The sequence below is a fragment of the Pan paniscus genome, chromosome 3 (assembly GCF_029289425.2).
Source record: "Pan paniscus chromosome 3, NHGRI_mPanPan1-v2.0_pri, whole genome shotgun sequence".
In the NCBI taxonomy this organism is placed as follows: domain Eukaryota; kingdom Metazoa; phylum Chordata; class Mammalia; order Primates; family Hominidae; genus Pan; species Pan paniscus.
In genome coordinates, this window is record NC_073252.2 from 102697593 (window position 1) to 102722508 (window position 24916).

At 38.2% G+C, this 24916-nt stretch overlaps 1 long non-coding RNA gene across 1 annotated transcript in view; it reads left to right on the plus strand.

Annotated features, from left to right (window-relative positions):
- The window catches only part of LOC117980024 (uncharacterized), a 152282-nt gene that overhangs the window by 123395 nt on the left and 3971 nt on the right, over positions 1-24916 (plus strand). The window contains exons 2-3 of the long non-coding RNA XR_004671150.2: positions 23375-23433; positions 23928-24110. This is a non-coding gene — a long non-coding RNA (uncharacterized LOC117980024). The remainder of the gene's footprint in view (positions 1-23374; positions 23434-23927; positions 24111-24916) is intronic.

Consider the following 24916-nt stretch of genomic DNA (forward strand, 5'->3'; position numbering starts at 1 on the left):
GTATTTATCTTATTATATTGTCTATGTCTTGAAAAGTTGGCATAGTTCTTATTTTTGAGTGGTTCATCTTTTAGTCTTTCTACTTAAGATATGAGTAGTTTATCTACCACAGAGTATTATAATAGTCTGTGTTTTTCTATGTACTTGCTATTTATTACCAGTGAGTTTTGTACCTTCAAATGATTTCTTTTTTTCTGATTGAAGTACTCCCTTTAGCATTTCTTGCAGGACACATCTAGTGTGAGTGAAATTCCTCAGCTTTTGTTTGTCTGGGAAATTCTTCATTTCTCCTTAATGTTTGAAGGATATTTTCACCAGATATATTATTCTAGGATAAAAGATTTTTTCTTTCAGCACTTTAAGTATGTCACGCCCCTCTTTCCTGGCCTGTAAGGTTTCCATTGAATAGTCTGCTACCAGACACATTGGAGCTCCATTGTGTTATTTGTTTCTTTTTTCTTGCTGCTTTTATAATCCTTTATGGTTTATCTTTAGGAGTTTGATTATTAAATGCCTTGTGGTGATCTTCTTTATGTTAAATCTGTTTGGTGTTCTGTAACATTCTTATATTTGAATTTTGATATTTTTCTCTAGGTTTGGGAAGTTCTGTGATATTATCTTTTTGAATAAACTTTATACCCCTATCCATTTCTCTACTTTCTTCTTTAAGGCCAATAACTCTTAGATTTGCCCTTTTGAGGCTATATTATAGATCTTGTAAGTGTGCTTCATTGTTTTTTATTATTTTTCATTTTATCTCCTCTGAGTGTGTATTTTCAAATAGCCTGTCTTCAAACCCAGAAATTCTTTCTTCTGCTTGATCAGTTCTGCCCCTAAGAGACTCCAATGAATTCTTTAGTATGTCAGTTGCATATTTCACCTCCAGAATTTTTGCTTGATTCTTTTTAATTATTTCAATCATCTCTTTATTAAATTTGATAGAATTCTGATTTCCTTGTCTGTATTATGTTGAATTTCTTTAAGTTTCCTGAAAACAGCTATTTTGGATTGTCTGTCTGAAAGATCACATATTTCCCTTTCTCCAGAATTGGTCCCTTGTGCCTTATTTAATTTGTTTGGTAGGTGACAGTTTCCTGAATGGTGTTGATGCTTATGATTGTTCATCAATGTCTGGGAATTGAAGAGTTAGGTATTTATTTTAGTCTGTGCCGTCTGGGCATGTTTCTACCTGTCCTCCTTGGGAAGGCCTTCCAGGTATTTTAAAGGACTTGGGTGTTGTGATGTAAGCTGTATCTGCATTAGGGACACCCCAAGCCCAGTAACACTGTGATTCTTGCATACTTGTAGAAGTACTACATTTGGCAGCCTTGGATAAAGTCTGGAGGAATCTTGTGGATTACCAGAGAGAGAGACTCATTCTCACTTTTTCTCCCAAACCAATGAAGTCTCTCTCTGTGTGCTGAGCCATGCAGAGCTGGGGGAGGGGTGACATGAGCATCCTATGGCCACCGCCACTGGGGCTATGCTGGATCAGAACTGAAGCCAGCACAGCACTGGGTCTCACCAAAAGCCCACTGTAACCACTACCTGGCTATTGTTTATGGTCATGTAAGGCCCTAGGGCTTCACAATCAGCAGGTGGCAAAGCCAGCCAAGTTTTTGTCCTGCCCTTCAGGGTGGCAAGTTCCTCCAGGCCCTAGGCAGGTCCAGAGATACTGTCCAGGAGCCACGGACTGGAATCAAAATACTTAGAAATCTACCTGATATTCTATTCTACTGCAGCTGAGCTGGTGCTCAAGCCACATGACACAGATCTGGCCACTCTTCTCTTCCTTTTCCAGAGGCAGAGGAGCTTCTCCCCATGGCTACCATCACTACTGGCCCATAGGGAGTACTGCCACTCTTGTGGCAAAGTTCTCTTTATTTTTCCCTCCCCTCTCCTTAAGCGGAGTAAAGTCAGTTTTGTTGCTGTGAACTGTGCTGCCTGAGGTTGGGGGAGGGGGTGGTGCAAGCACTCCCTCAATCTCTACGGCTGGTATCTCACTGTCACATTCCCCCCAAGTACATTGGCTCTGAGCCCAGCACAGCCTTTGGACTTGCCTAGGAATTGTAGTCATGTGGCCTACACTGCATTTCAAGTTTGTGTGTACTCCAGCACACGTTAGCCCATGGTGGTGAGGCTTGCTGAAACTGAGGTTCCGACTGCTAGGATTTGCTAGGATTGGCAATTCCTCTCTGGTGAGGGCTGGTTTAAATGCTCCCTCTGTGGGCAGGGATTGGCTGAGTTCGGCCAGTTTTGCTTTCTACTCTGACAGGGCAGCACTGAGTTGAATGCAAGGTCTCACAATCACTGCACTCTCTCTTCCCACAAGCACACAGATCCTCTCTCTGTGCCATGCAGTTGCTGCCAGCAGATGGGTGTTAGGAGGTGTTAGATATTTAAGACTATTTTTTCTACCATCTTCAGTGCAGCAACATGAAGTTAAAGCCAGATACTGTGAGTGCTCACCTGATTTTTGGTTCTAATGAAAGTGCTTTTCCTGTATAGATAGTTGTTAAATTTGTTGTTCCTGTGCTCGGTGGTGTTGGGGGGTGATAGGTGGAATCTTCTATTTGGCCATCCTGCTTTGTCTCACTCCCACAAATGGCATTTAGTATGGTGACTCTTTTCCGTAAGGTTTTCAATTTACTTTGCCCACATTCATCACAAGAATCATTATGGCAACTATAGCCTTATAAAATGTATTTCTTAAATAATAGAACATGAAAGTCTAAATTATTCCTTGATCCATGGGCTACAAAATGGATATTGTCAATCACTAGTAAATATTGTGAATCTTTCTTTTTTTTTTTTTTTTTCTGAATAGTAGGCCTCAATCATGAGCTTAAATATTTAGCAAACTCTGCTGTAATCAGATGTGCCATCATTCAGGCTTTGTTGTTCTATTTATAGAGCACAAGAAGAGTAGAATTAGCATAATGTTTAAGGGCCCTAAAATTTTCAGAATGATAAACAAACACTGGCTTCAACTTGAAGTCACCAGCTGCATGAACTCCTAACTAGAGAGTCAGCCTGTCCTTGAAACTCTGAAGCCAGGCACTGACTTTCCTCTCTAGCTATGAACGTCCTAGATTGGTCTTTTCCTCCAATAAAACACTGTTTCGTCTACATAAAAAAAAAATCTATTGTTTAGCATATCCACCTTCATCAATTATCTTAGCTAGATCTTCTGGATAATTTGCTGCAGCTTCTACGTCAGCACTTGCTGCTCCACTTTGTACTTTCACGTTATGAGGATGGCTTCTTTCCTTAACCTTCATGAACCAACATTTTTTAGCCTCAAACTTTTCTTCTTCAGCTTCCTCATCTCTCTCTGCCTTCACAGAATTGAAGAGAGTTAGGGCCTTGCTCTGGATTAGGCTTTTGTTTAAGGGAATGTTTTGGATGGTTTGTCCATCCAGAGCACTCACATTTCTTCATATCAGCAATAAGGTTGTTTCACTTTCTTACCATTTGTGTGTTTCCTGGAGCAGCACTTTTAATTTCTTTCAAGAACTTTTACTTTGAATTCACAATTTGGCTGTTTGGTACAAGAGGCCTAGCATTCAGCCTATCTTGACTTTTCACAAGCCTTCTTCACTAAGCTTAATCATTTATAACTTTTAATTTAAGAAGGAATAGATGTGTGACTCTTCCTTTCACTCGACCACTTAGAAACCACTGTAGGTTTATTAATAGGCCTAACTTCAATATTGTTGTTTCTTAGTAAATGTGAAGGCCCAAGTAGGGGAGAGATGTGGAGGAAAGGCTACTTGGTGAAGAGGCAGAACACAGAAAACATCTGTCAACTAAATTTGCCATCTTATGTGAACACAGTCCATGCTGCTCCAAAATAATTATAATAGTCACATCAAATATCAGTGATCACAGATCACCATATCAGATATAACAATAATGAAAAGTTTGAAATGTCACAACAATTACCAAAATGTGACAGAGATATGAGGTGAGTGCATGCCATTGGAAAAAAAAAAGATACCAATAGACTTGCTTAATGCAGAGTTGCCACAAACCTTCAATTTGTAGTAAATGCAGTATCTGTGAAGTATAATAAGGTGAAGCACAATAAGATGAGGCATGCCTCTATATCATCTAATTTAGTCATCTCCAGAACAAAATGAGTTTTTTGTCTTCACTAACAGATGAAGATACTGAGCTTTGAAGCTGTTCCATATGTTGACCAACCCTGCAGTGCTGGCTGTGCTAGAACCAGGGATGGAACCAAGGCCCATCTGACTCTAACATCCCCGCTGTTAGTGACTTTCTCCCTGCTCACTGACATTCTGGCATCTTCCCTGAAAACTATGTCCTAGCCTTTCTGCTCTTGTTTCTGGGCCACCATTAGCTGCTCTATTTCTTCGTGTATAATTTTAATGTGTTCAAAGCATTTACACTGTCCACATGCTTATACCCACAGAGTAAGTAAACATCTAGTCTTAGAGCTATTATTTAGGTTTTTGCACAAATTTCTCCCAATGGAAAACAGTGCAGCACACCTCCCTATAATGCTGGAAAGGCAGCTAGGCTCTAGATTCTCATAGTCAGATATCCGTTATATTCAGCATAATCCACACATGATGCAGATGCAACATTTAGGAGGCTTCTGGTGTCAAAGTGGAACCTCAGGAATCCCTCAGGGAAGGCTTCAGGGAACTCCAAATGTTTAGTGAAAGAAGACAGAACGTTTAGCAGTAGCACACGACTTTGTAAATACTAGTTACAATTATGGTTGTTTAATCCTGTCAAATGGCAAAGGCTCCAGAGTGTACAGCAAAGGCTACTCATAAGGCATCATCTCCTTCCACCCAGTGTTCAAGTCTCCACTATCATACCCATGAAATATGGGTTTTCACCTTATTTGAACGTTTGCAGGAGTAAAGAACTCAGTTTGGTCTCATGTTGATATAATAGTTTTTTGTTGCTGTTGCCCTAGGTTTTTCAGGACTAGATATCTCAATTTATCCTCTCACTAGGGAGCTTCAAAAAAGAAAACCACATACTTGTATTCTGGGGACTATTTTTTCATATCCAGGTTTCTGAAAGCTGAATAAATAATCAGAAGGATGACTTCTAAACTTAGAATAATAGAAAATAAAATTACATATTATTATAAAATTTTTCCCTTGAGTCATGGAAAAAGCCTCATGAATTATCCCTGTCCAATTATAGAGAGAACATTTCTAATAATTGGAATGTACGGAGTCTTTCTCTTCTTCTCTGTAAAAATGCTGAATAAATTCAATCCAATTTCTCAAATAACCAGTATTTATCAGCCACCAAAACCATTACCTCATGCCAGACAAAATTTTACCAAGGTGACAAAGAATGTGCTAGTGAGGAGGGGTATTAACACATTGGAAACTCAGTAGTGGTTGTCTTTTGCAGGCTGGGACTAATAGAAGGAGATGCTGTTATAAAACTGGGCTATCCACTAGTAATAGGAATGATAGGACCTAAATTATCAGAGACTAGGCAGCAGTGCTTAGCTTCAGAAGTAAAGCAAATGGAATTACTTTAAATAGCTGCAAGTTCAAAAGCATAGAACTGGGGGTGGGAGCAGGGTGGTGGTGTATGGAGTTGCTCCTTAAGAATCTACTGAGGTGGGTCTAAAACATGATTTTTCTAGAACAAGATGGACCATCAACAAGACTACTGCTTAATATATATTCAAAAGAGATCGAGAATGAATGAGCAGAAGACTCCCATCAGCTGTTCCAATGGAAAATCATGACCTCTCAGTTTCCAGACTTATACTAGCTCTAAGACCTTGAACATATCAACTAAAGGAGAAACAAGATCTTCATGAGGAAGGATCCTGAAACACCACATGTATTAGTCTGTTTTCACACTGCTGATAAAGACATACCAGGGCTGGGAAGAAAAAGAGGTTTTAATGGACTCAGAGTTCCACATGGCTGGGGAGGCCTCACAATCATGGCAGAAGGTGAAAGGCATGTCTCACATGGTTGCAGACAAGAGAAGAGGGCTTGTGCAGGGAAACTCCCATTTTTAAAACCATCAGATGTCGTGAGACTTATTCACCATCATGAGAGCAGCACAGGGAAGACGTGTCACCATGATTCAATTACCTCCCACTAGGTCCCTCTGACAACACATGGGAAATCAAAATGAGAGTTGAGTGGGGACACAGCCAAACCATATCATTCCACAACTGGCTCCTCCCAAATCTCATGTCCTCACATTTCAAAACCATTCATGCCTTCCCAACAGTCCCCCAAAGTCTTGGCTCATTTCAGCATTAACTCAGAAGTCCACAGTCCGAAGTCTCATCTGAGACAAGGCAAGTCCCTTTCGCTTATGAGCCTGTAAAATCACAAGCAAGTTAGTTACTTCCTAGATACAATGGGAGTACAGGCATTGGGTAAATAAAGCCATTCCAAACGAGAGAAATTGGCCAAAACAAAGGGGCTACAATCCCCAAGCAAGTCCAAAATCCAACAGGGTCGTCACATGTTAAAGCTCCAAAATGATCTCGTTTGACTCCATGTCTCACATCGAGGTCACACTGATGCAAGAGGTGGGCTCCCATGGTCTTGGGCAGCTCCACCCTTGTGGCTTTGCAGGGCATTGCCCCCCATCTGGCTGCTTTCACAGGGTGGTATTGCCTGTGGCTTTTCCAGGTGCATGGTGCAAGTTGTCAGTGGATCTACCATGCTGGGGTCTGGAGGATGGGAGCCCTCTTCTCACAGCTTCACTAGGTGGTGCCCCAGTAGGGACTGTATGTGGGACCTTTGACCCCACATTTCCCTTCTTCACTGCCCTAGTATAGGTTCTCCATTAGAGCTCTGACCCTGCAGCAAACTTTGGCTTGGGGATCCAAGCATTTCTATATATCCTCTGAAATCTAGGTGGAGGTTTCCAAACCTCGATTCTTGACTTCCATGCACCCTCAGCTCAACACCACATGGAAGCTGCCAAGGCTTGGGGCTTGTGCCCTCTGAAACCATGGCCTGAGCTGTACCTTGGCCCCTTTTAGTCACAATTGGAGTGGCTGGGATGCAGGGCACCAAGTCCCAAGGCTGGCTGCACACAGCAGATTGGCCCTGGGCCCAGCCTATGAAACCATTTTGTCTTAGGCCTCTGGGTCTGTGATGGGAGGGGCTGCCTTCAAGACCTCTGACATGTCCTGGAGGTATTTTCCTCTTCATTGTCTTGGTGATTAACATTTGGCTCCTTGTTACTTATGCAAATTTCTGCCACCAGCTTGAATTTATCCTCAGAAAATGGGATTTTCTTTTCCATCACATCGTCAGGCAGCAATTTTCCAAACTTTTATGCTCTGTTTCTCTTTTAAAACGGAATGCCTTTAAGAGCACCCAAGTTACCTCTTGACTGCCTTTGCTGCTTAGAAATTTCTTTTTCTATATATCCTAAATCATATCTCTCAAGTTCAGAGTTCCACAAATCTCTAGGGCAGGGGCAAAATGCCACCAGTCTCTTTGCTAAAACATAACAAGAGTCACCTTTGCTCCAGTTCCCAACATTTCCTCATGTCTAGCTGAGACCACTTCAGCGTGGATTTCACTGTCCATATCATTATCAGCATTTTGGTCAAAGCCATTCAGCAAGTCTCTAGTGTGTTCCAAATTTTCCTGCATTTTTCTGTCTTCTGAGCCCTCCAAACTGTTCCAACCTCTGCCTGTTACACAGTTCCAAAGTCGCTTCCACATTTTCAGGTATCTTTTCAGCAGCACCCCACTCTGCTGGTACCAATATACTGTATTAGTCCATTTTCATGCTGCTGGTAAAGGTATACCTGAGACTGGGAAAAAAAGAGGTTTTAATGGACTTACAGTTCCACGTGACTGGGGAGGCCTCACAATCATGGCGGAAGGTGAAAGGCACATCTCACATGGTGATAGACAAGAGCAGAAGGCTTGTGCAGAGAATCTTCCCTTTTATAAACCATCAGATCTCATGAGACTAATTCACTGTCATAAAAACAGCATGGGAAAGACCTGCCCCCATGATTCAATTACCTCCCACTGGGTCCCTCCCACAACATGTGAGAATTCAAGATGAGATTTGGGAGGGGACACAGCCAAACCATATCACCATAGGATACTGAATACTGAAGTATTTGGAAGTGTTTTCTTCTTTCTTTCTTAAAAGGACTTACAGTCATTTACTCAAGTAACCATACACAGGGAAAAGAGCCTGAGCATGGTTCATGAATGGGATGGTATGTAGGTATAAACCAAAAATGGATTGCTCTTGCACTATAGCTTCTACACAAGAGTAAACTTGAAATGGCCACGAGAGACTATCCTCCCAAAGGACGGATTTTTGGGGGCTATACATCTATTCATCTACTTCAAACAGAGTAGTGGTAAGAAAAGTTGCTTTGAATGGTAAGGAAAGTTCCAGTCTCATGGGCAGTAGTGAATGACTTAGCTTGCTGGTCAGGGATATGAAATGAGCAAGATTCCAAGACCACAGAAAGGCATTCATGGAAAGAAGCAAGTGACGGGACATGGATAAAAGCACAATGTGTTAGGATCTCTGTGTCACATATTAATATTTATAAGAGATATCCACTGAAGAAGAAACAAGAAATAACAGAGCTACATGAAGATTTAGTCAGCAGATGTCACCCAGTCTCTCTCATTGGGCACTCCAGTAAATAAAGGAAGCATGGTGGAAGAGATGGAGGCCATGCATGGGTATAAAAGCACAGGCTTCTTCTCACAAAGGCTGACCTAGCTACTGATGCTTATAAATACCCAACCTGCCAGTAACAAAATGCAATGCTGAATTAGCCATATAATATACTTTCTTAAGGAGACTGATCAGAAACCTGGTGGCAAGTTGATCACATTAGGGCCTTTACATGCTAGAAAGGGCAATGTTTCATCATGACCTTTACTGACATGTATTTGGACATGAGTTTGTCTTTCTGGCCTAGTGTGTCATGCTATCACCCTCCAAAGACTCACAGAGTATCTCAGCAATTGACAGGGGATCCCTTATAATACAGTGAAACAGAGAACTCATTCTATGGCAAAAGAAGCATGGCAATAGGCAAATGACTATAAGTTCATGGGTTCTGTCATATATACCACATCATTGAGAACAGGGATATCCAATCTTTTGGCTTCCCTAGGCCACATTGGAAGAGGAAGGATTGTCTTGGGCCACAGATAAAATACACTAACACTAATGATAGCTGATGGCCTAAAAAAAAATTGCAAAAAAATTCTCTAATGTTTTAAGAGAGCTTATGAATTTGTGTTGGGCCACATTCAAAGCCATCCTAGGCCACATGCAGCCCATGGGCTGCGGGTCAGACAAGCTTGATCAAGAAGCTGCCATCCTGATAGAGTGCTAGAATGGTCTCCTGAAGGCCTAGCAGAGGCACAAGGATGGGGTAATATTCTTTGAGCTGTGGTATATACCTTAAACCAAGCCCTTATATTGTGTCATTTACCCAATACATAGAATGTATGGGTAGAGGAAACAAGGAGTGGAAGTAGAAGTGGTCCTGCTTACTATCCATTCCACTTACCCACTTGGGGAATTTGTGCTTCCTGTCTCTTCAACTTTTGGCTCTGTAGATCTAGAATTCTTGGTTCTAAGAGGGGAAATGCTTCCATCAAAGGGCCCTTACTGAGCTCCACTGAACTTTAGGTGTAGTTACCATCTTAATATTTTGGGCTGTTCATGCCAGTAAACTGGTAAGAAAATAAAAATTAATACCTCTGCCAGAAAGAATTGATCCTGATCATCTTGAGGAAGTAGGACTGACATTACATAATAATAACAGGAAGGAATATATTTGATGCTCAGGTCATCCACTGAAGCATCTTTTGATGATCCCATGCCCAGTTATGATCTGAAAAGGTAACCAGAGCTCAGAACCCTCAGTGCTGAAGGTCAAACGACAAGGCACACCACACAGACCAACATGATGAGTAAGATGACGAGTATCAATCTTGGACTCAGGACAAACCTTGCAGTGAGAATGATAGTTTTCCTTCTTTTTATTTTATAAGTTTTCCCAGAAATTGTGACTAACCAGAAAATCTGAAGAAGCTGTGCCTGGATTTAGTAAACTTAATTAGGAACCAAGTGGATCTGAGTGTTTGGTGGATTATAGTAAATGTTCTTGGTGACACACTTCAATAGCCACTGCTCCCATCCCACAGCTGCTGTGAGTGTTGGCTAATAACAACTCGCAGCTCTCAGGGAATACTCTATTCAGGGAATAGTGTTTGGTAAAACAGGAGCTAAGATATCCTCTATCTATGTTCCACATGAGTGAGGGCAGATCTTGGCCAATGATTGACTGATATTGATTTAATAAATTAGCTTTGTCAATTTGCACAAGTCAGGCTGAGGTCTTGCATTGAAATGTCATTCATCAGGACTATGGCCCCCAAACCTGCAGGAGCCTCCTAGTTTTCTTCCTTTAGTACTATTCTCCTCAAGTTCATCTTGTATATTATGTGACATGGATCTCTCTAAGCTGCATTTTTACCATGTCACTTTTCTCTTTAGGAATCTATAATTTTTTTTGTGGTGATCTGAATTATGTACACCAAAACTTTATACGTTGAAGTCCTAACCCCACAGTACCTTAGAATGTGACTGTATTGGGAGGTATGCCCACTAAAGAGATAATTAAGATTAAACAAGGTCATATGAGTGGGCCCTGATCCAATATAACTAGGGTCCTTCTAAGAAGAGGAAGAGATACCAGAGATGAGCCTGTACAGAAGGAAGCCATCTGAAAGCCAAGGAAAGGAAAAACCAAACCTGCCAACACCTTAATCTTAGACTTTTAGCTTTCATAAGTGTGAGAATAAATTACTATTGTTTAAGCCCCCTCAGTCTGTGGTATCTTATTATGGCAGCCCTAGCAAAATAATATAGTTATTTAATGCCCACCACATTAAGACTGCTTATTATTACAGGTCAGTTTAATAAATATTAATTGAGTATAGTCACTGTGTCAAAGACTAAAGACACAAAAATCAATAAGAAATGGTACTTACCTTCAAATTCTCATAGTTTGCCAGGTGAACAAATGAACTAATTACATCTTAGAAAAGAACCATACTTTGCCAATATTTGTATTACCCCAGCTCATAGAAAACAATTATATCTGAAGAAATTAGGAAAGGCCTCAAAAGGGGGATGGCAATTGAACCTGGTCTGAAAAAATATAAGAATAAAAGTTTATCTTAAGTAGTAGACAGTGTTGAGAGGTCTTTACATAAAAAGATTAGCATGAACCTGGGTACAAATGAAAGGGGATGCATAGAGTTTCCTGAATTACTGGAGCAATAGTGTACTCTTTTTTATAGAGGCAACCTGATTATGCTGCATGAAAGTTATTTGTGAGGTATGAGATGAGTAACTTCTTACTAATAATATTAGCATGCTAAGGTTTGTGAATGATTCACTCACTGAAATAAAAAGGATTCAAAGCTCTCTCTCAAATAATGTCAGTACCTAATGGAGTTCTGATATCTTTTGTATAGTAGACTTTGGCCTTGCCCAAAGTGAAGTCAAGCCTTTGTCCCTGATTCTTAAAAGATAACCTCCAAACCATTGGAATTTCCTGAGTGATAGGAGTATCTTTATTATTCTTGATGGGCCCCTTAGACCACACTTGGTAGATTATGCTAATGAGGTAACTCATGGTGGTCTCCTTGGATCACATGATATCAGCCCAACCTCTAGAGAAGGGGGAGTAAAGACTGAGCTCAATCACGTGGCAGCTTATTCAATCACTCATTGCTAAATTATGAAGCTCGAATAAAATTTCTGGACTCACAGGTGAGCTTTCCAAGTTGGTAATACTCTCTGTATATTATCACAGGTCAATGCTGGGAGGGTAGTGCATTCTGTTCAATAAAAACTTTGCATTTGAAATACTCCCAGACTCTTCCCTATTAGTCTCCTCCACTGGCTGGCTCTAGTGTGTGTCCTATCCTTGTAATAAGCCATAACTGTGAATGTAATAAGATCAAATGAGTTCTGTGAGTCTTTAAAGCAAATTTTCAAATCTGAGGGTATTTTAAGAAAACCCCTGAACATCAGTTGGTGTCAGAATTAAGGGTGTTCTTGTATGGAATCTTGCTTCTAGTTTTGTAGTTGAACTCTAATTCCTTGCAGTTGGTGTCAGAAGTTGTGGGCAGACTTGACCATCTGGAGGCTTATACCTTTAACTTCACAGTATGGCTAACTGTGTGTACTTTCTTGTTGAGAATAGAAAAGAGTAAATCAGGGTGTACCAACTGATAATTCTGCATAACTCTGGGTCATGCATGAAAATGCCATCCATCCTGATTGTCCTGCTGAAGAAGGATATGTATGGGTAAATGTGGTAGAAGATGGGGTTACCAAAGTAGGCATTGTCTAAATCAGTAATTTTTTTATATTATAGTATTCAAAAGGGACAGTCACATACTCTAGTTACAATCTATAATCTAGAAAAAACTCTATTGGTTTACTGCAAATACACTATTTGAGAGAGTCCTATTCTTTCTAGCTATTAGGTTTTAGCTCCTTGTTTGTAAATGACTCTCAGTTTTTTTTAATGTATGGAATCAGAATAAAGTAAGGCATAATTCGGACAATTATGAAGTTTAAATGGAAAATGCACAACATAGGAAAGTGATTTGTAAATCTTAAAATGTCACTGATGTTAGTAAATTAGAGAGGTTTTATTCCTTTTTTCCCATCAAACAGTCAGAGTTCTCCAGAGAAACAGAACCAATAGGATATATACAGATATATGGAAAGAAATTTATTATGAGGGATTGGCTTACACAATTTTGGAACCTGAGAACTCCCACGATGTTCCATCTGCAAGATGAAGGCCCAAGAAAGCCAACGGTATATTTCCAAGTCCAAGCCTGAAGGCTTGAAAGCCAGGAGGGCCAATGGTGTAAGTCTTAGTCTGAGTCCGAAGGCCCAGGAATGCCTATGACTAAAGGTTGGAGAAAATGTCTGTTCCAGCTCAAGCAAGAGAGCAGATTCACCTTGCCTCCACTCTTTTGCTCAATTCAGGTCCTCAGTGGATTGAATGATGCCCACCTGCACTGGTGAATGCAGAACTTCCTTACTCAGTCAACTGATTCAAATGCTAAAATATCTTCTGGAAACCATCACAGACATAGCCAGAAATAATGAATTATTAGCTATGTGGTCATCCCTTACCCCAATCATGCTGACAGAAAATTAACAATCACAAGTTATCTGACTCAAAAACTTATTTAGCCTCTTCATACTTAGTTTTCTTGTCTGTAAAACTATGAGACCACTTCCACCCCTCTGAGTTCATCCTAAAAGAGATACTTTTATTATAATCTTTCACTTAGATTTCAAAATTCTGATTTTTTTAAAATAACTTTTTTCAAAGACTGATATTCCTAATAGAAAGGAACAATGATGACACAAAATTGATCATGAGGTTTATAGCTGTCTTATTTGCCAAAACAAGTATAATTCTGACCAAAAATATGCTCAATGGTGGGAGATATATGTTGCCTAAGGAGGGAAAAGTAATATTAAACATTTGACAAGCAAGAACTTTCCAATTAACTATTAGTGAAAATGTTAATTAACAAATTATATTTATATAATAATTATATAATTTCACACATCATTGGTTGTATTTTAAACAAATGGAAGTAATGACATTGATAGAACTTCAGTTCTGTTTCCTTAATTTCTTCAAGGGAGCCAAATTGTTGCATTTTCAGGGGAATACAGGTTGTGTTCAGAGTCTGCAACTGATGATCAGTTATTCTGAGAACAATATAAATTCATATTTTCACTTAGCAATTCTTACATTTATTGTTAACTAGTTACTCTTTTGTGAGTCTTTTGCTCTACCAAGATACCTATTCTCTATGCATGGTACAGAAGCAGCTGAAGTTGGAACTGAATGGACTATATCAGTATAATAAACTGTAAGAAGAGATACTACACACTGGAAGGCTGCCTCTCTAAACATCCAATACCTTGTCACTGTGTATGATTCTGGAAGTTTGATAATCATAGAGAAGCCTCGGTTTTACTCTACTAAGGATTAAGTACCCCACCAGACCAGCAGGATTGGGATTTTTGGAAATACCTGAAAAAGCAGGAAATGCAGTATTTCTAGTTCATCTGGGTCTATACACCGTATAAAAAATAAAAGTGCCCAACTTCAACAATTTCAGAATTAAATGACTGAAATAGATTGTTTAAATTATAGCTAACTATTACCAGAGAGATTATGAAACTGCGAACATCATAATTAATCAGTGAATTTAAAACTCTCAACATTTGTCTAGACCAAATTCCTTTTTAAGAAAACCTCATCGACTAATTTCAACATTTTCTGTTTTTTTTTTCTTTCTAGTATTATCTTCTGATATATACTAAATTGTAAAACTATCAAAATGTGGGCAGCAGAAGGAGAAAGGTGAAAAAGTCAAAGACCCAGGGAATGAATGATCTAGATTGCTCCTGTGCAAATGAAGATTATATTATTTTTGTGCTTTCATTTTCCATATGTAGATGAACATTGATATATTTCTTATAGATTTATATTTTTATCATTCACTTAATTTAAAAATTGTGTTTTATGCATTTTCTTAATGTTTTTACAAATACATACTTGCCAACTATTTTTCAGAAAACATCAGGCAGTTATAGCCAGTCTGCCAATCCTATGACCTAGAAAATTTCTGCTTTTTTAGCTTGAAGTTTCAAAGAAAAAAAGATTAAAATAGAAAGTGAATTTGCAAACTGGTATGAATACTAATCTGAGATGACCTGTCTCTCCTTTTTTCTTTCTAGACTATTAATGCCTCACCAAAAAAAAAAAAAAAAACAAAAAAAACTTTCGGTCCTTTATTGTTTATTGAATCTCAGCTAATTACCAGACACTATGCTATGCTCTGAGAATAAAAAGTTGGAATAAACAGCATGTCAGATCTCAAAGAACTCAAGTCTAGGGAGTAGGCAAAACCATATAAACACCTAATTGTATAGACCTAGAACAATCTGGTAAGTGGTAAAATGGAAACATGTTCAATGTGCTGGAGGATCCCAGAAGGGGGCAAATTTAGATGGCAAAGAGGCATCAGGAATTGATTCACAAAGAGGTTGTTGTCAGGGTTGGTCCTTGGAAAACATATTGTGAATATTCAGTTGTGGGTGGGAGGGGAAAGCATTCCAGGTATAAGAACTTGCATAAGCAAAAGGGCAAAGACATGGATATAAAGATGTGCATGTCTGGGGATGTTGAAGAAACAGGACATTTATGTGGGACAGAGAAAGCAGGCGAGCAAGGCAGATGGAATGAGGCAAGACAAGCCTGGAAAGGCAAGAGATTGGATCCACAATTATGATTCATTTTTATTTCTTACTGTATGTTTCCACATTTTGGAGCAGTTGAAAAATTCTAGGTAAAGAGGAAAACCTAGTTTAAAATTCTTTAAACTAACCCTCACTTGTTCAATGGTGTTTTAAGAAGTCTAGAAAGACAGATACTAAATTTTCCATAGGTCTTCTTTAGTAATGATGTGGAAAAGCATGATATACTTGCAGCCTGGCTGCTGCTAAAAATGACTAAGTCATTTATAAAATCTTATCAATGTTTGTTTTGATATGGCTTCTCCATTTCCGATGTTACCTAACACACATTTCCATCTTCATAATCCAAGCCATTCTTGTTTCAAATACTATAACTAAGACAGCTTTGTAAAGAATTTCCTGATATGTAAATCTCTTTCCTTTCTATCTACGGCTACTAAAACTGTAAAAAAAAAAAAATCTTCCTCATGTGTGTCTTACATCAGAAACTTGCTTCACACACACACACAATACCACACCATATTTTTTAAGTTTTAAAATCTCTTTATAGTTTTATTACTCATGTATCTGTCTGTCTCACCACTAAGTTGTAAGCTCTGTGAAGACCTGGGTCTTTTCTTATACTGAAGTCTGCTCCAAGGTTCCTAGAACACTACTGAACAGACACGGCACTCAGAATGTGTGCTGACTGACTCTTGCATCCTTGCCCATTTTTCCTGGCTTTTTTTTTTTTTTTGCTTATTTTAACAAGTGAATACAGACAAAGATAAGTAGATTTAATATAAAAGTTTGTTTATGTACCTTTGCTTTTTGCTTTGTTGTTGTTTTGTTGTTTCATCTATGAGTAAACATACTTAAAAATAGAGGCTGAAAGAGATGTGCAGTTAAGAGTATAAAAACTGTAAAATTCTGAGTTTCTATTCCTCTGTCTGGATAAAGTCAAATAACATTACTTTACTTATTTATGTACATACTAACTTGAAGTTCACATAAAGGAACAAAGTATCAGTCTTCACAGTCTCACAGAGACTTGTAAACTTAAAGGAATTCCCAACAACACTCAGCAAATTTGCCGTGCTTGGCCTGGTTTGGAATGTTACTAAGTGCTTTACCCTTTCCAAGTGCTTTGCAATAATTTATAAATCACTTTTCAAAAAATCCTGAGGGGGAGGGAAAAAGTATTATGGCTATTTTTTTTCAAAAAATAGAAAAATATTAAAGAAAAAAGGAAGAAAGAGAAGGAAACTTCCATTCTGAGTGCTCACTACCTTCTTTCATTTTCATTTCTCTGGCTTTAGATTCCCACTTGGTTCATGACTTTCCAGAATACCAGGGCATATTGACATACAAACCATGAACAAGGAAGGAAAAATCACAAACTTGTCTCCCATTGCTCAGAGTGGCACAGGTTTTAAAGTGGCACACCCATTATAGGTTTCTCTATTCTGTTTCTTCTCCCTAAATCACAGGAGCTTAGAGGCTTGGGTTCCCAGGACTATGGAGTCTACTAATCTGGCCTCTTTCTACTCTCCAAATTGAGACCTCTCACCTCTTTTTATTTTCTGGAAAAATAGTACTGTTCTATTTTGTTTGTCCTGCTATAACAAAATACCTGAGACTGAGAATTTACTAGGAGCAAAAATTTATTTCTTACCATTCTAGAGGCTAAGTTCAAGACCAAGGAGTTGGCAGTTGGTATCTGATGGGGGCCTTCCTGCTTATTCCTCTCATGGTGGAAGGCAGAAGAGAGTGAACCCATGCCCTCAAGCTCATTTATAAAGGCCTTCATCCCATCCATGAGGGCTCTGCCCTCAGGAATTAATCACTTTCTAAAGGCCCCATCTCTTAATATTACCACATTGGCAATTGTTTCAACATATGAATTTTGGGGGACACATTCAGTTCATAGCAGTGTTCTTTCCTAGGTGAACCTCCTTTGGCTTCTGGCTGAAGCTGTGGGTGCTGTCACCTGCTCCCCCACACTAACTTGGCAGAATGGTGGGGTGCAGTTTCTGCAGGTTTGTATTCTCCCCTAGCTTCACTCTTCTGCCTTCTATTTAGATTCCTCTGGTAGCTGATTTCCTAGCCTGCTCTCTCCTGATTAACTCTTCCAGGATTCTCACATCTATTTGCTCCTCTGCTCTTGTTCTCATGGAACACTGGCTTTCTGAAAAGCTCACATAGGACTTCACTCCAGGCCTCACATATCCATGAAACAAATTTTTGTGTGGGAGGTTCCCGTGGTCTTTTACAAACATGTAAAATATGAAAACCCTATATGGCGATTTTTTTTCCTGTTTAACTTGCTCTTCTTTATCTGAGGTTATCCCTCCATCTCAACTCATGGTTTACTTACTGACCCAATGTCTTTCCTCCCATTTTAGAACAAAAATAATTATAGGTTTGAGATACGTATCAGGTTTTTCTGTAATAAAGAGAAGGAATCATTTGTTGCTAACTAATCCCAATGAGAATTTGGGGGGACGGGGAAGGAAAGCTTCTCAGGAAACTAAAGAGCCTGGTGAAATTAGAAAGGAATCACTTCCTACCCTTACTGTCAGGGATTTAACAGGAATTATCTCTTCTTTCCTTTTCTCCCTTATAGACAATTGCTGTGAGGATAAGAAAAAGGCTGCTTTTATGCATGAGCTTAAGTCTGGATTAAGGAATGAATCACAACTGCTATTTTCTAGAGCCTCTTGTCACTGGGAAAGGCCAGGTCATACCATTTGGCTTCTATTTTATTAATCAATGAACAGCTTCAGAAAGTAGCACAACTTACAGCTCAGATTGGCACTTTGTCTTTATTTTTCCCCCTTATTAAACAATATCCTTGTTGAGCCACCTGTAATTTCAGAATTTACTCATGTATATGTATTCATTCAACAACATTCAACAGCAAACACATTGTCAAGTACTATGGTGACTGAGTTCGTGAATTAGTGGTCTTAATTCTTCACTCCCCTGTAGTATAATGCACATTCTCATTCTTTTCATGGCTTCATGGTCAGAGGAGTGTACTTTTATGCCCCTTGTCTTTAGACTTGTCCATGGGTCTTTTTTTAAATGATGGGATATAGCATACATGCCTTAAGTAAGGGCTTGAATTGTCCTTGTTCTTTTTTCATTGCCATGACAAGAATAGCTGCTATCCCCTTATCCAATGGGCCTCAGTATATGATACATGGTACAGAGATGCCCCAGCCAACTCACACATTTGCAGACTGAAGCAGTACCCTCCCAGCTGATCCACAGATGTGTGAATGAAAAATAAATACTTATTATTAAAACCATTGAGTTTGGGCTTATTATGCACTGTAGACATCATTTTCACAAAGCTGAGTAATATAGGCATTTAGATAAGGATATGAGACCTAAAACCAAATACAGAGTTTTTAACTTTTAAAATAGACTATTTAGACTCACAGTTTATTAATAAAAAAAATATATAAACAAATACATTATTGCAATAAAATAAATTTTGCAAAGAAGTATGAAGAAGCATATGGGAGTATATAGTTGAAAATACCTCATTCTGTCTTGAGAGGTCAAGAGAAAGTTGTCCATGGAAGAAGCAAGGTTGAAACATTTGGATCTGGGGGAGAGGGACAGTGAGAACATTTCAGGCAGGAGAATACAAACAGGAAACAGCACAGCTGGTTAAATCAGACATTAACCATGTTAATACCATATAATGTTAAATCAGACATTAACATTATATCATGAAAATGACAGACAATCAAAGGAGCCATATCAGATATAGAGTAAGGAGAAATCTTGAGCACTTACCTGTAAAGGGTGCTGAAACAGCACAGGAGTTTAGAAGAAATAGAGAGCCAGTTAACACAAGGAAGAGAGTCCTTGTATAGCTGCCAAAATATGAATTGTTCTTATTGCTGCCAATGCGGTTGGGGATCTCAAGTGGGGGGAAAAGTCCTTGAAGCATTGACCTTATTGACCTTGGCTGTATTAAATACATGGTGAACAACTGTTTGAGGATTATCAGTTTGAAGGACTGCCAAATCATTTGACAACTAGGAACTCCAAGTCTTGATCTAGCTTGCACCCTTAGAGATGATCTAACCAAACATTTTCATCTTGTGGTTGAGAAAACTGAGATTCAGAAGACCAAAATGTACTCAAATTCAAAAACCTAAAACCAGAAACCAGGTCTGATTTATCACTCCTGACTTCTTTCTACTATACTTTTTCCTGCCTTAAATTTACCAAAGCCTACAGGGAATGGGGAGATCTGCACAGGTAGAAGAGTCAGAATTGAAGTTTAAGAATATATATCACTATAATAATAAAGAATTAAGAGTTAAGAGAACAGAGAAGTTCCACATGCATAGAAACATCCATGATACCATGTCATTTTCGGCAAGAATGTGAATGTTTAGGGTTTTATAGAATGCCACCATACAAGGTAAACTTTAGTTTTGGAAAAGTCGCTTATGGTAAATTGACTAAACAGATGGGGTAGAAATTAATAAGAGCAGCTCCTCAGAAACACATCTAGAAGAAGCTACAACTGGCCTAACATCTTGCTTATTACCAACAGAGCAGTTGGGAGTAAAATACCTTCTAAAGCCAGCACACAATGAAGAAAACTGAACAAAATAAACTGACACAATTCAGCAATATTATCTTCTGGGAAAATCTGGAAGATGTAAAGGCACTACTCTGTGCTTTTCTTCTCTTAATAACATCTAATATCTTCTATAAGATTAAATATTTTGGCGAAAAACCAGAATCCTCTTTTACAGCTTGATAGAATTGTATCTATTCTTACAGATGATTTCAGATCTCTTCAAATATCCCTTGGAAGGACAGAATAGGTTATTCCTAAGCCATAGAATTCCCAGTAGTACATATTATAGCAAGGGACACTGAATGAGCAACCAATTAGCATTAACAGAGCACAAGTGTGCCCAAGACGGAGCATGTGTTGTTCACTTCACATTCTCCTGAGGCAGATGTCATGTCTTTCTCACACGTGTTCAGTAGGACTGGTGCAGATTCTGAGCTCTCATCTCTAAATGAAAGTTGAACCATCAGTATGTGCAGGCTTGACAAAACAACAACAACAACAAAAACAGGACTAGTTCAGTAGTTCCGTCTAAGGGAAAGGACTTGAGCTTTGAGTGAATTTAATGAAAACATAAAATTATGAAGAACTGTTATTTAGAATATTGACATAAAAATGGCCTCTTAAGAGAAGATAAAGGTGGAATGAAAGCATTTATTGGTGTAAAAACAAAGTGGAGAAGAGCAGGAGCATTTAAATAACATATTTTGATCCACAGATCCAGGGATATCTCTGAGACTAAATACCTGCCATGAGTGAGACTGGTGAACTGTAGCTGGCACAGTGGCTCGCACCTATAATCCTAGCACTTTGGGAGGCTGAGGCAGCAGGATCACTTGAGCCGAGGAGTTTGAGAACAGCCTGGGAAACATAGTGAGACCTAGTCTCAACAGAAAATGTTAAAATTAGGTGGACATAATGGTGCCTGCCTGTACTTGGTACAGCTACTTGGTAACTGAGGCAGGATGATTGAGCCCAAGAGTTCAAGGTTACAATGAGCTTTGATTGCACCACTGCATTCCAGCCTGGGTTATATAGACCAGGTCCTTGTCTCAAAAACAAAACAAAACTACTGAACCTCAATAGACAGTTTTTTGCCCATATTTCAAATTGTCTGCTAAGTACGACTACTTCACTATATCCAAGCTACTGGATAAACCTATTTATCCCTGAAACAACCACAGAATAGATGTACTTCCCTTTGTCCTTAAGTTCAGGCCTCAGTGTTCTGCTCTAATTAGTTTAACTCTCCTCAACTCCCTGTTTGCTCCAGCTTTATCTGATCCTTCCGGTAACAAGACCCACATGTTTACCTCTACAGTGCCAACTTCATTCTGATACTGTGCATCACTCTCTAATCATTCCACTCTCAGGTAAAGTTCAATTTATTCTACGAATACCAAAATGGGTGAATTCTCCTGCCCCCACAGCAGCCCCATGAATGATTTTCTTAGAAAGTGCTCATATTCCTACTCCATGTATATAGCACTACCTCTTTTGGCTTTCCTTCTACTTCCCTATTTCTTTTCTGTCTCTTTGATCTCATTTTTCCCCCTCAAGATTATTACTCTCCATCTCTGCTCTTAAATTTATTTTTCTTCTTTTTATACTTTCTTCCTTAACAGTCTAATTAATTTAATTCTATGCAGTTGACACTTAGATTAATATCTTCAGATTCGACTTCTCTTTTAAATTTTTGCCCCATATTTCTAATTGTCTGCTAAATACAACTACTTGGCTATTCTACTTACACCTAAAATCCAATGAGCCAAAATGGAAACTACTGTTTTTTCATGCAGACCCAGTCACCACTGTTTCTGTCCAAGGTGTGAATATTTTTCCTGGATTTGAAACTTCAGCACTCTCAATGATTGTTTTATTTCTCTTGCTCCATGTACCCCACATTCTGATCCAACCACTTTCTTAGTACTTTTGAATCTACATTTTTAATATTTCCTTCATTCACCTTCTTATCTCCAATCTCATTGCTTATGTCCCAGTTCAGGTCCTCATTACTTTTCTCTTGAGTTATTATGAGAGCATCTTAACTGAAGTCCTTTTATTGCACCAATTCATTTAAAATATGGTAAAAATATTTCTAAACAGAGAACTGCTCTGATATTGTCATTCATTTCTTCCTCTTTCCTCATATCTGTCAATGTGGCTGTTTTATATTCCTCGGCCTAACATTCAAAGCATCCAAATCTCCATGACCTCACTCCGAGCTTATTTCACACTAATTCTTTTTATAGAACTGTAAATTAAGCTAAACTTAACCACTGGATTGTTATTTGCTGGGATATAATGTTGGAAGTTAGATCTTATTGTTATTATTATGTCGTTTCTGTTGTTATTATGTTGATCCTTCTGGTAAATATATTTATACTTATCATCTTTATATATTTAAATTATAGTAATTTGGCAAGCTCCAGCTCATTTTCTTCCTTCTTTATAAATGCCTCCCACAACTGGAAATAATTCCCACCCCAAAATTCAATAGTGTTTTTCTATGCATCTGTGTCTCGTGTATTTTGACTAAGAGCATCTCTCCTACTAGACCATAAACTCCTAAGGGTAAATCTATGTCGATTTAACATTGCATTTATCAGACAAAATACTCCAGTGCCAATAACATACAATTAAGCAAGTTTGTATGTTTACTTAATGTACAAATTAATAATCATAGCTAACTTTTTTGGAAGGGTAGATTCTCAGTGTTGCACAGAAGTATGTGCTATTTTGTTCTTCAATTTTTTGACTAGAAAAAAGCACTGAAATTCAAAGTGGTTAAGTAATTTGTCTAAAGTCAGAGTAAATGTCATGACCAGACTCTCAAATTTATAGTTCTAACACAGACCTCTCCCTGAGTTCCACTCCCATATATCCAATTGCTTTCTGTACATTTCCATTTGAGTGTTTAATACTCTTCCTTTGTGACAACTTTCATACCTATCCCTTATAGTTCATTGTCTTCAGTTTGGGTCTAGCTTAGCATGCCCTCATATCATATCAAGGCTACTGAATTTGTTTAATGACTTGCTCCTTTAACCCATGCTTTTTTAAGAATTCAATTTGTCCTACATTTATCTTTCTAAATCACTTCCTGTAATACTGTCACTATCCTCCTCTAAAATTTTCAGTGGCTTCCTACCAACTATAAAAAATAAGCCCCATCTTCTCTGTCTGGCAACCAATAAAACCCACTAATTGGTCTCAATCCATGTCTCCAGTAAATTGCTGTTATTACTCCCTAACATGTAGCCTCTACATCCAAACAAATTAATCTCTTCATTGCATTTGAATATACCATGTGTATCTGTGTCCCTTTTCAGAAATTACGTGTAAGGTTTGGCTTCATTGAAATACATTCCTTATTCCTATCGACTTATTAAAGTCTAAAGTATCCGTACTATTTATCTTTCAAACTAGCACTCTTTTTGCTGGGGAGAAAGAAGAGGGGAAGGATGATTACTGAGAGACTGCTCAAGGTAAGCTGGCATGTACAGTTAACCTACTTAATACCCACATACTTTCAACATCTGTATCAAATCTCACCTCTCCTAAAATTTTCAGACTCATGGCCTTTAGTTTTAGTGATCATTTTTTTCTTTTAGAGTGCTGTTGTATCATAGCAAATCATATAAAAGTCAACATCCTAAGACAAAGAGCTGAATCCTGTCTCCTCTACTTAATAACTATGTGATCATGCAAAGGCCTCTTAAATTCTTGGCAAGTTTTATTTGTAAATGGAATTATTTCTCTAATTTCTTTTTATTCCTATAGTAGGATAATACATCTACATCCTTTCCCTTGTAACTTTGTAGTATCTATCACTGTGGATGAAATATAATTTCACTTCTCATGGATGTTGGTCTAAGCTATGTGACTTGGTTTAATTAATAAGAGGTTGATAAACCTGACATTATCAGAGGCTTCAAATGTGCATCCATGATTTAGTTTGTCTTTTTTGTGCTTCTATAAGTCACTCTGAGGTTGACAAACCTGAGGAAGTCATCACTTCTTTATCCTGTGCCTTGGAATAAAGACATATGAAGTGAAACCACTCCAACTCTAAGCTTGGAGTCAAGTACGACCCATTCAAAGTCAAACAGACAAGATTAGGAAACCAGTGAGAACCTACAGACCAAAGACTAGAAGAAAAAAGGTTAGTAGTAGTTATAAACCACTAATATTTGACGTTCTTATATAGCCCTTTTCCAGAACGAGCTGACTGATATGACTATCTCACATATTTTTGTGAGACAAATGATATAAGTAAGTGAAGGTGATTTCAGAAATTACAAAATGCAATACAAATGTTATTTGATTATTGCTACTCAGTATTATGAATTTGTGCCCATTTCTTGTTTCCTTATCTAAATTGTAAATATGAGATAGATAAACTATTATATGAGAAATATAATCATTAGATAATTAGATAAGAAATAATTATGTTTCTTATATTTGCCGAAGTGCCCTACATGGTGGCTTATACAAAGTGGGTACTGAAGAAATATTAGCGTTGCTGCTGTTAACATGCCTCCCAAGTATATTTTGTTTATATCTTTGTTTTTGTTCTTTTAGTTCTTCAGTTTGGGACATTTTCATGGGTAGTATAAGATATTAAGAGGGTGGATTATCAAATCAAACTACTGATTTCAGAAAGTGCCTCAAACTCTTATTATCTATCTAGTCTTGGGCAAACTGCTTAAACCCTCCAAGCATTAACTTATTTATTTATAAGAATAATATTATTACTGATAATACATTCATCAATTAAAATTAATTACAATAATCATTTGGCAATGATTGTCACATCATAAAATAACCCAGTAAATAGCAGCTTTTATTATATTTTTTATATTTTAAGTGTTCCTTTCTCCTCTCCAGAAATTTCTAAACAAACTTCTCAGACCATCTTATCATTCTCTAGACAAATATATTTCTTCTAGACAGACAGAAACACACACA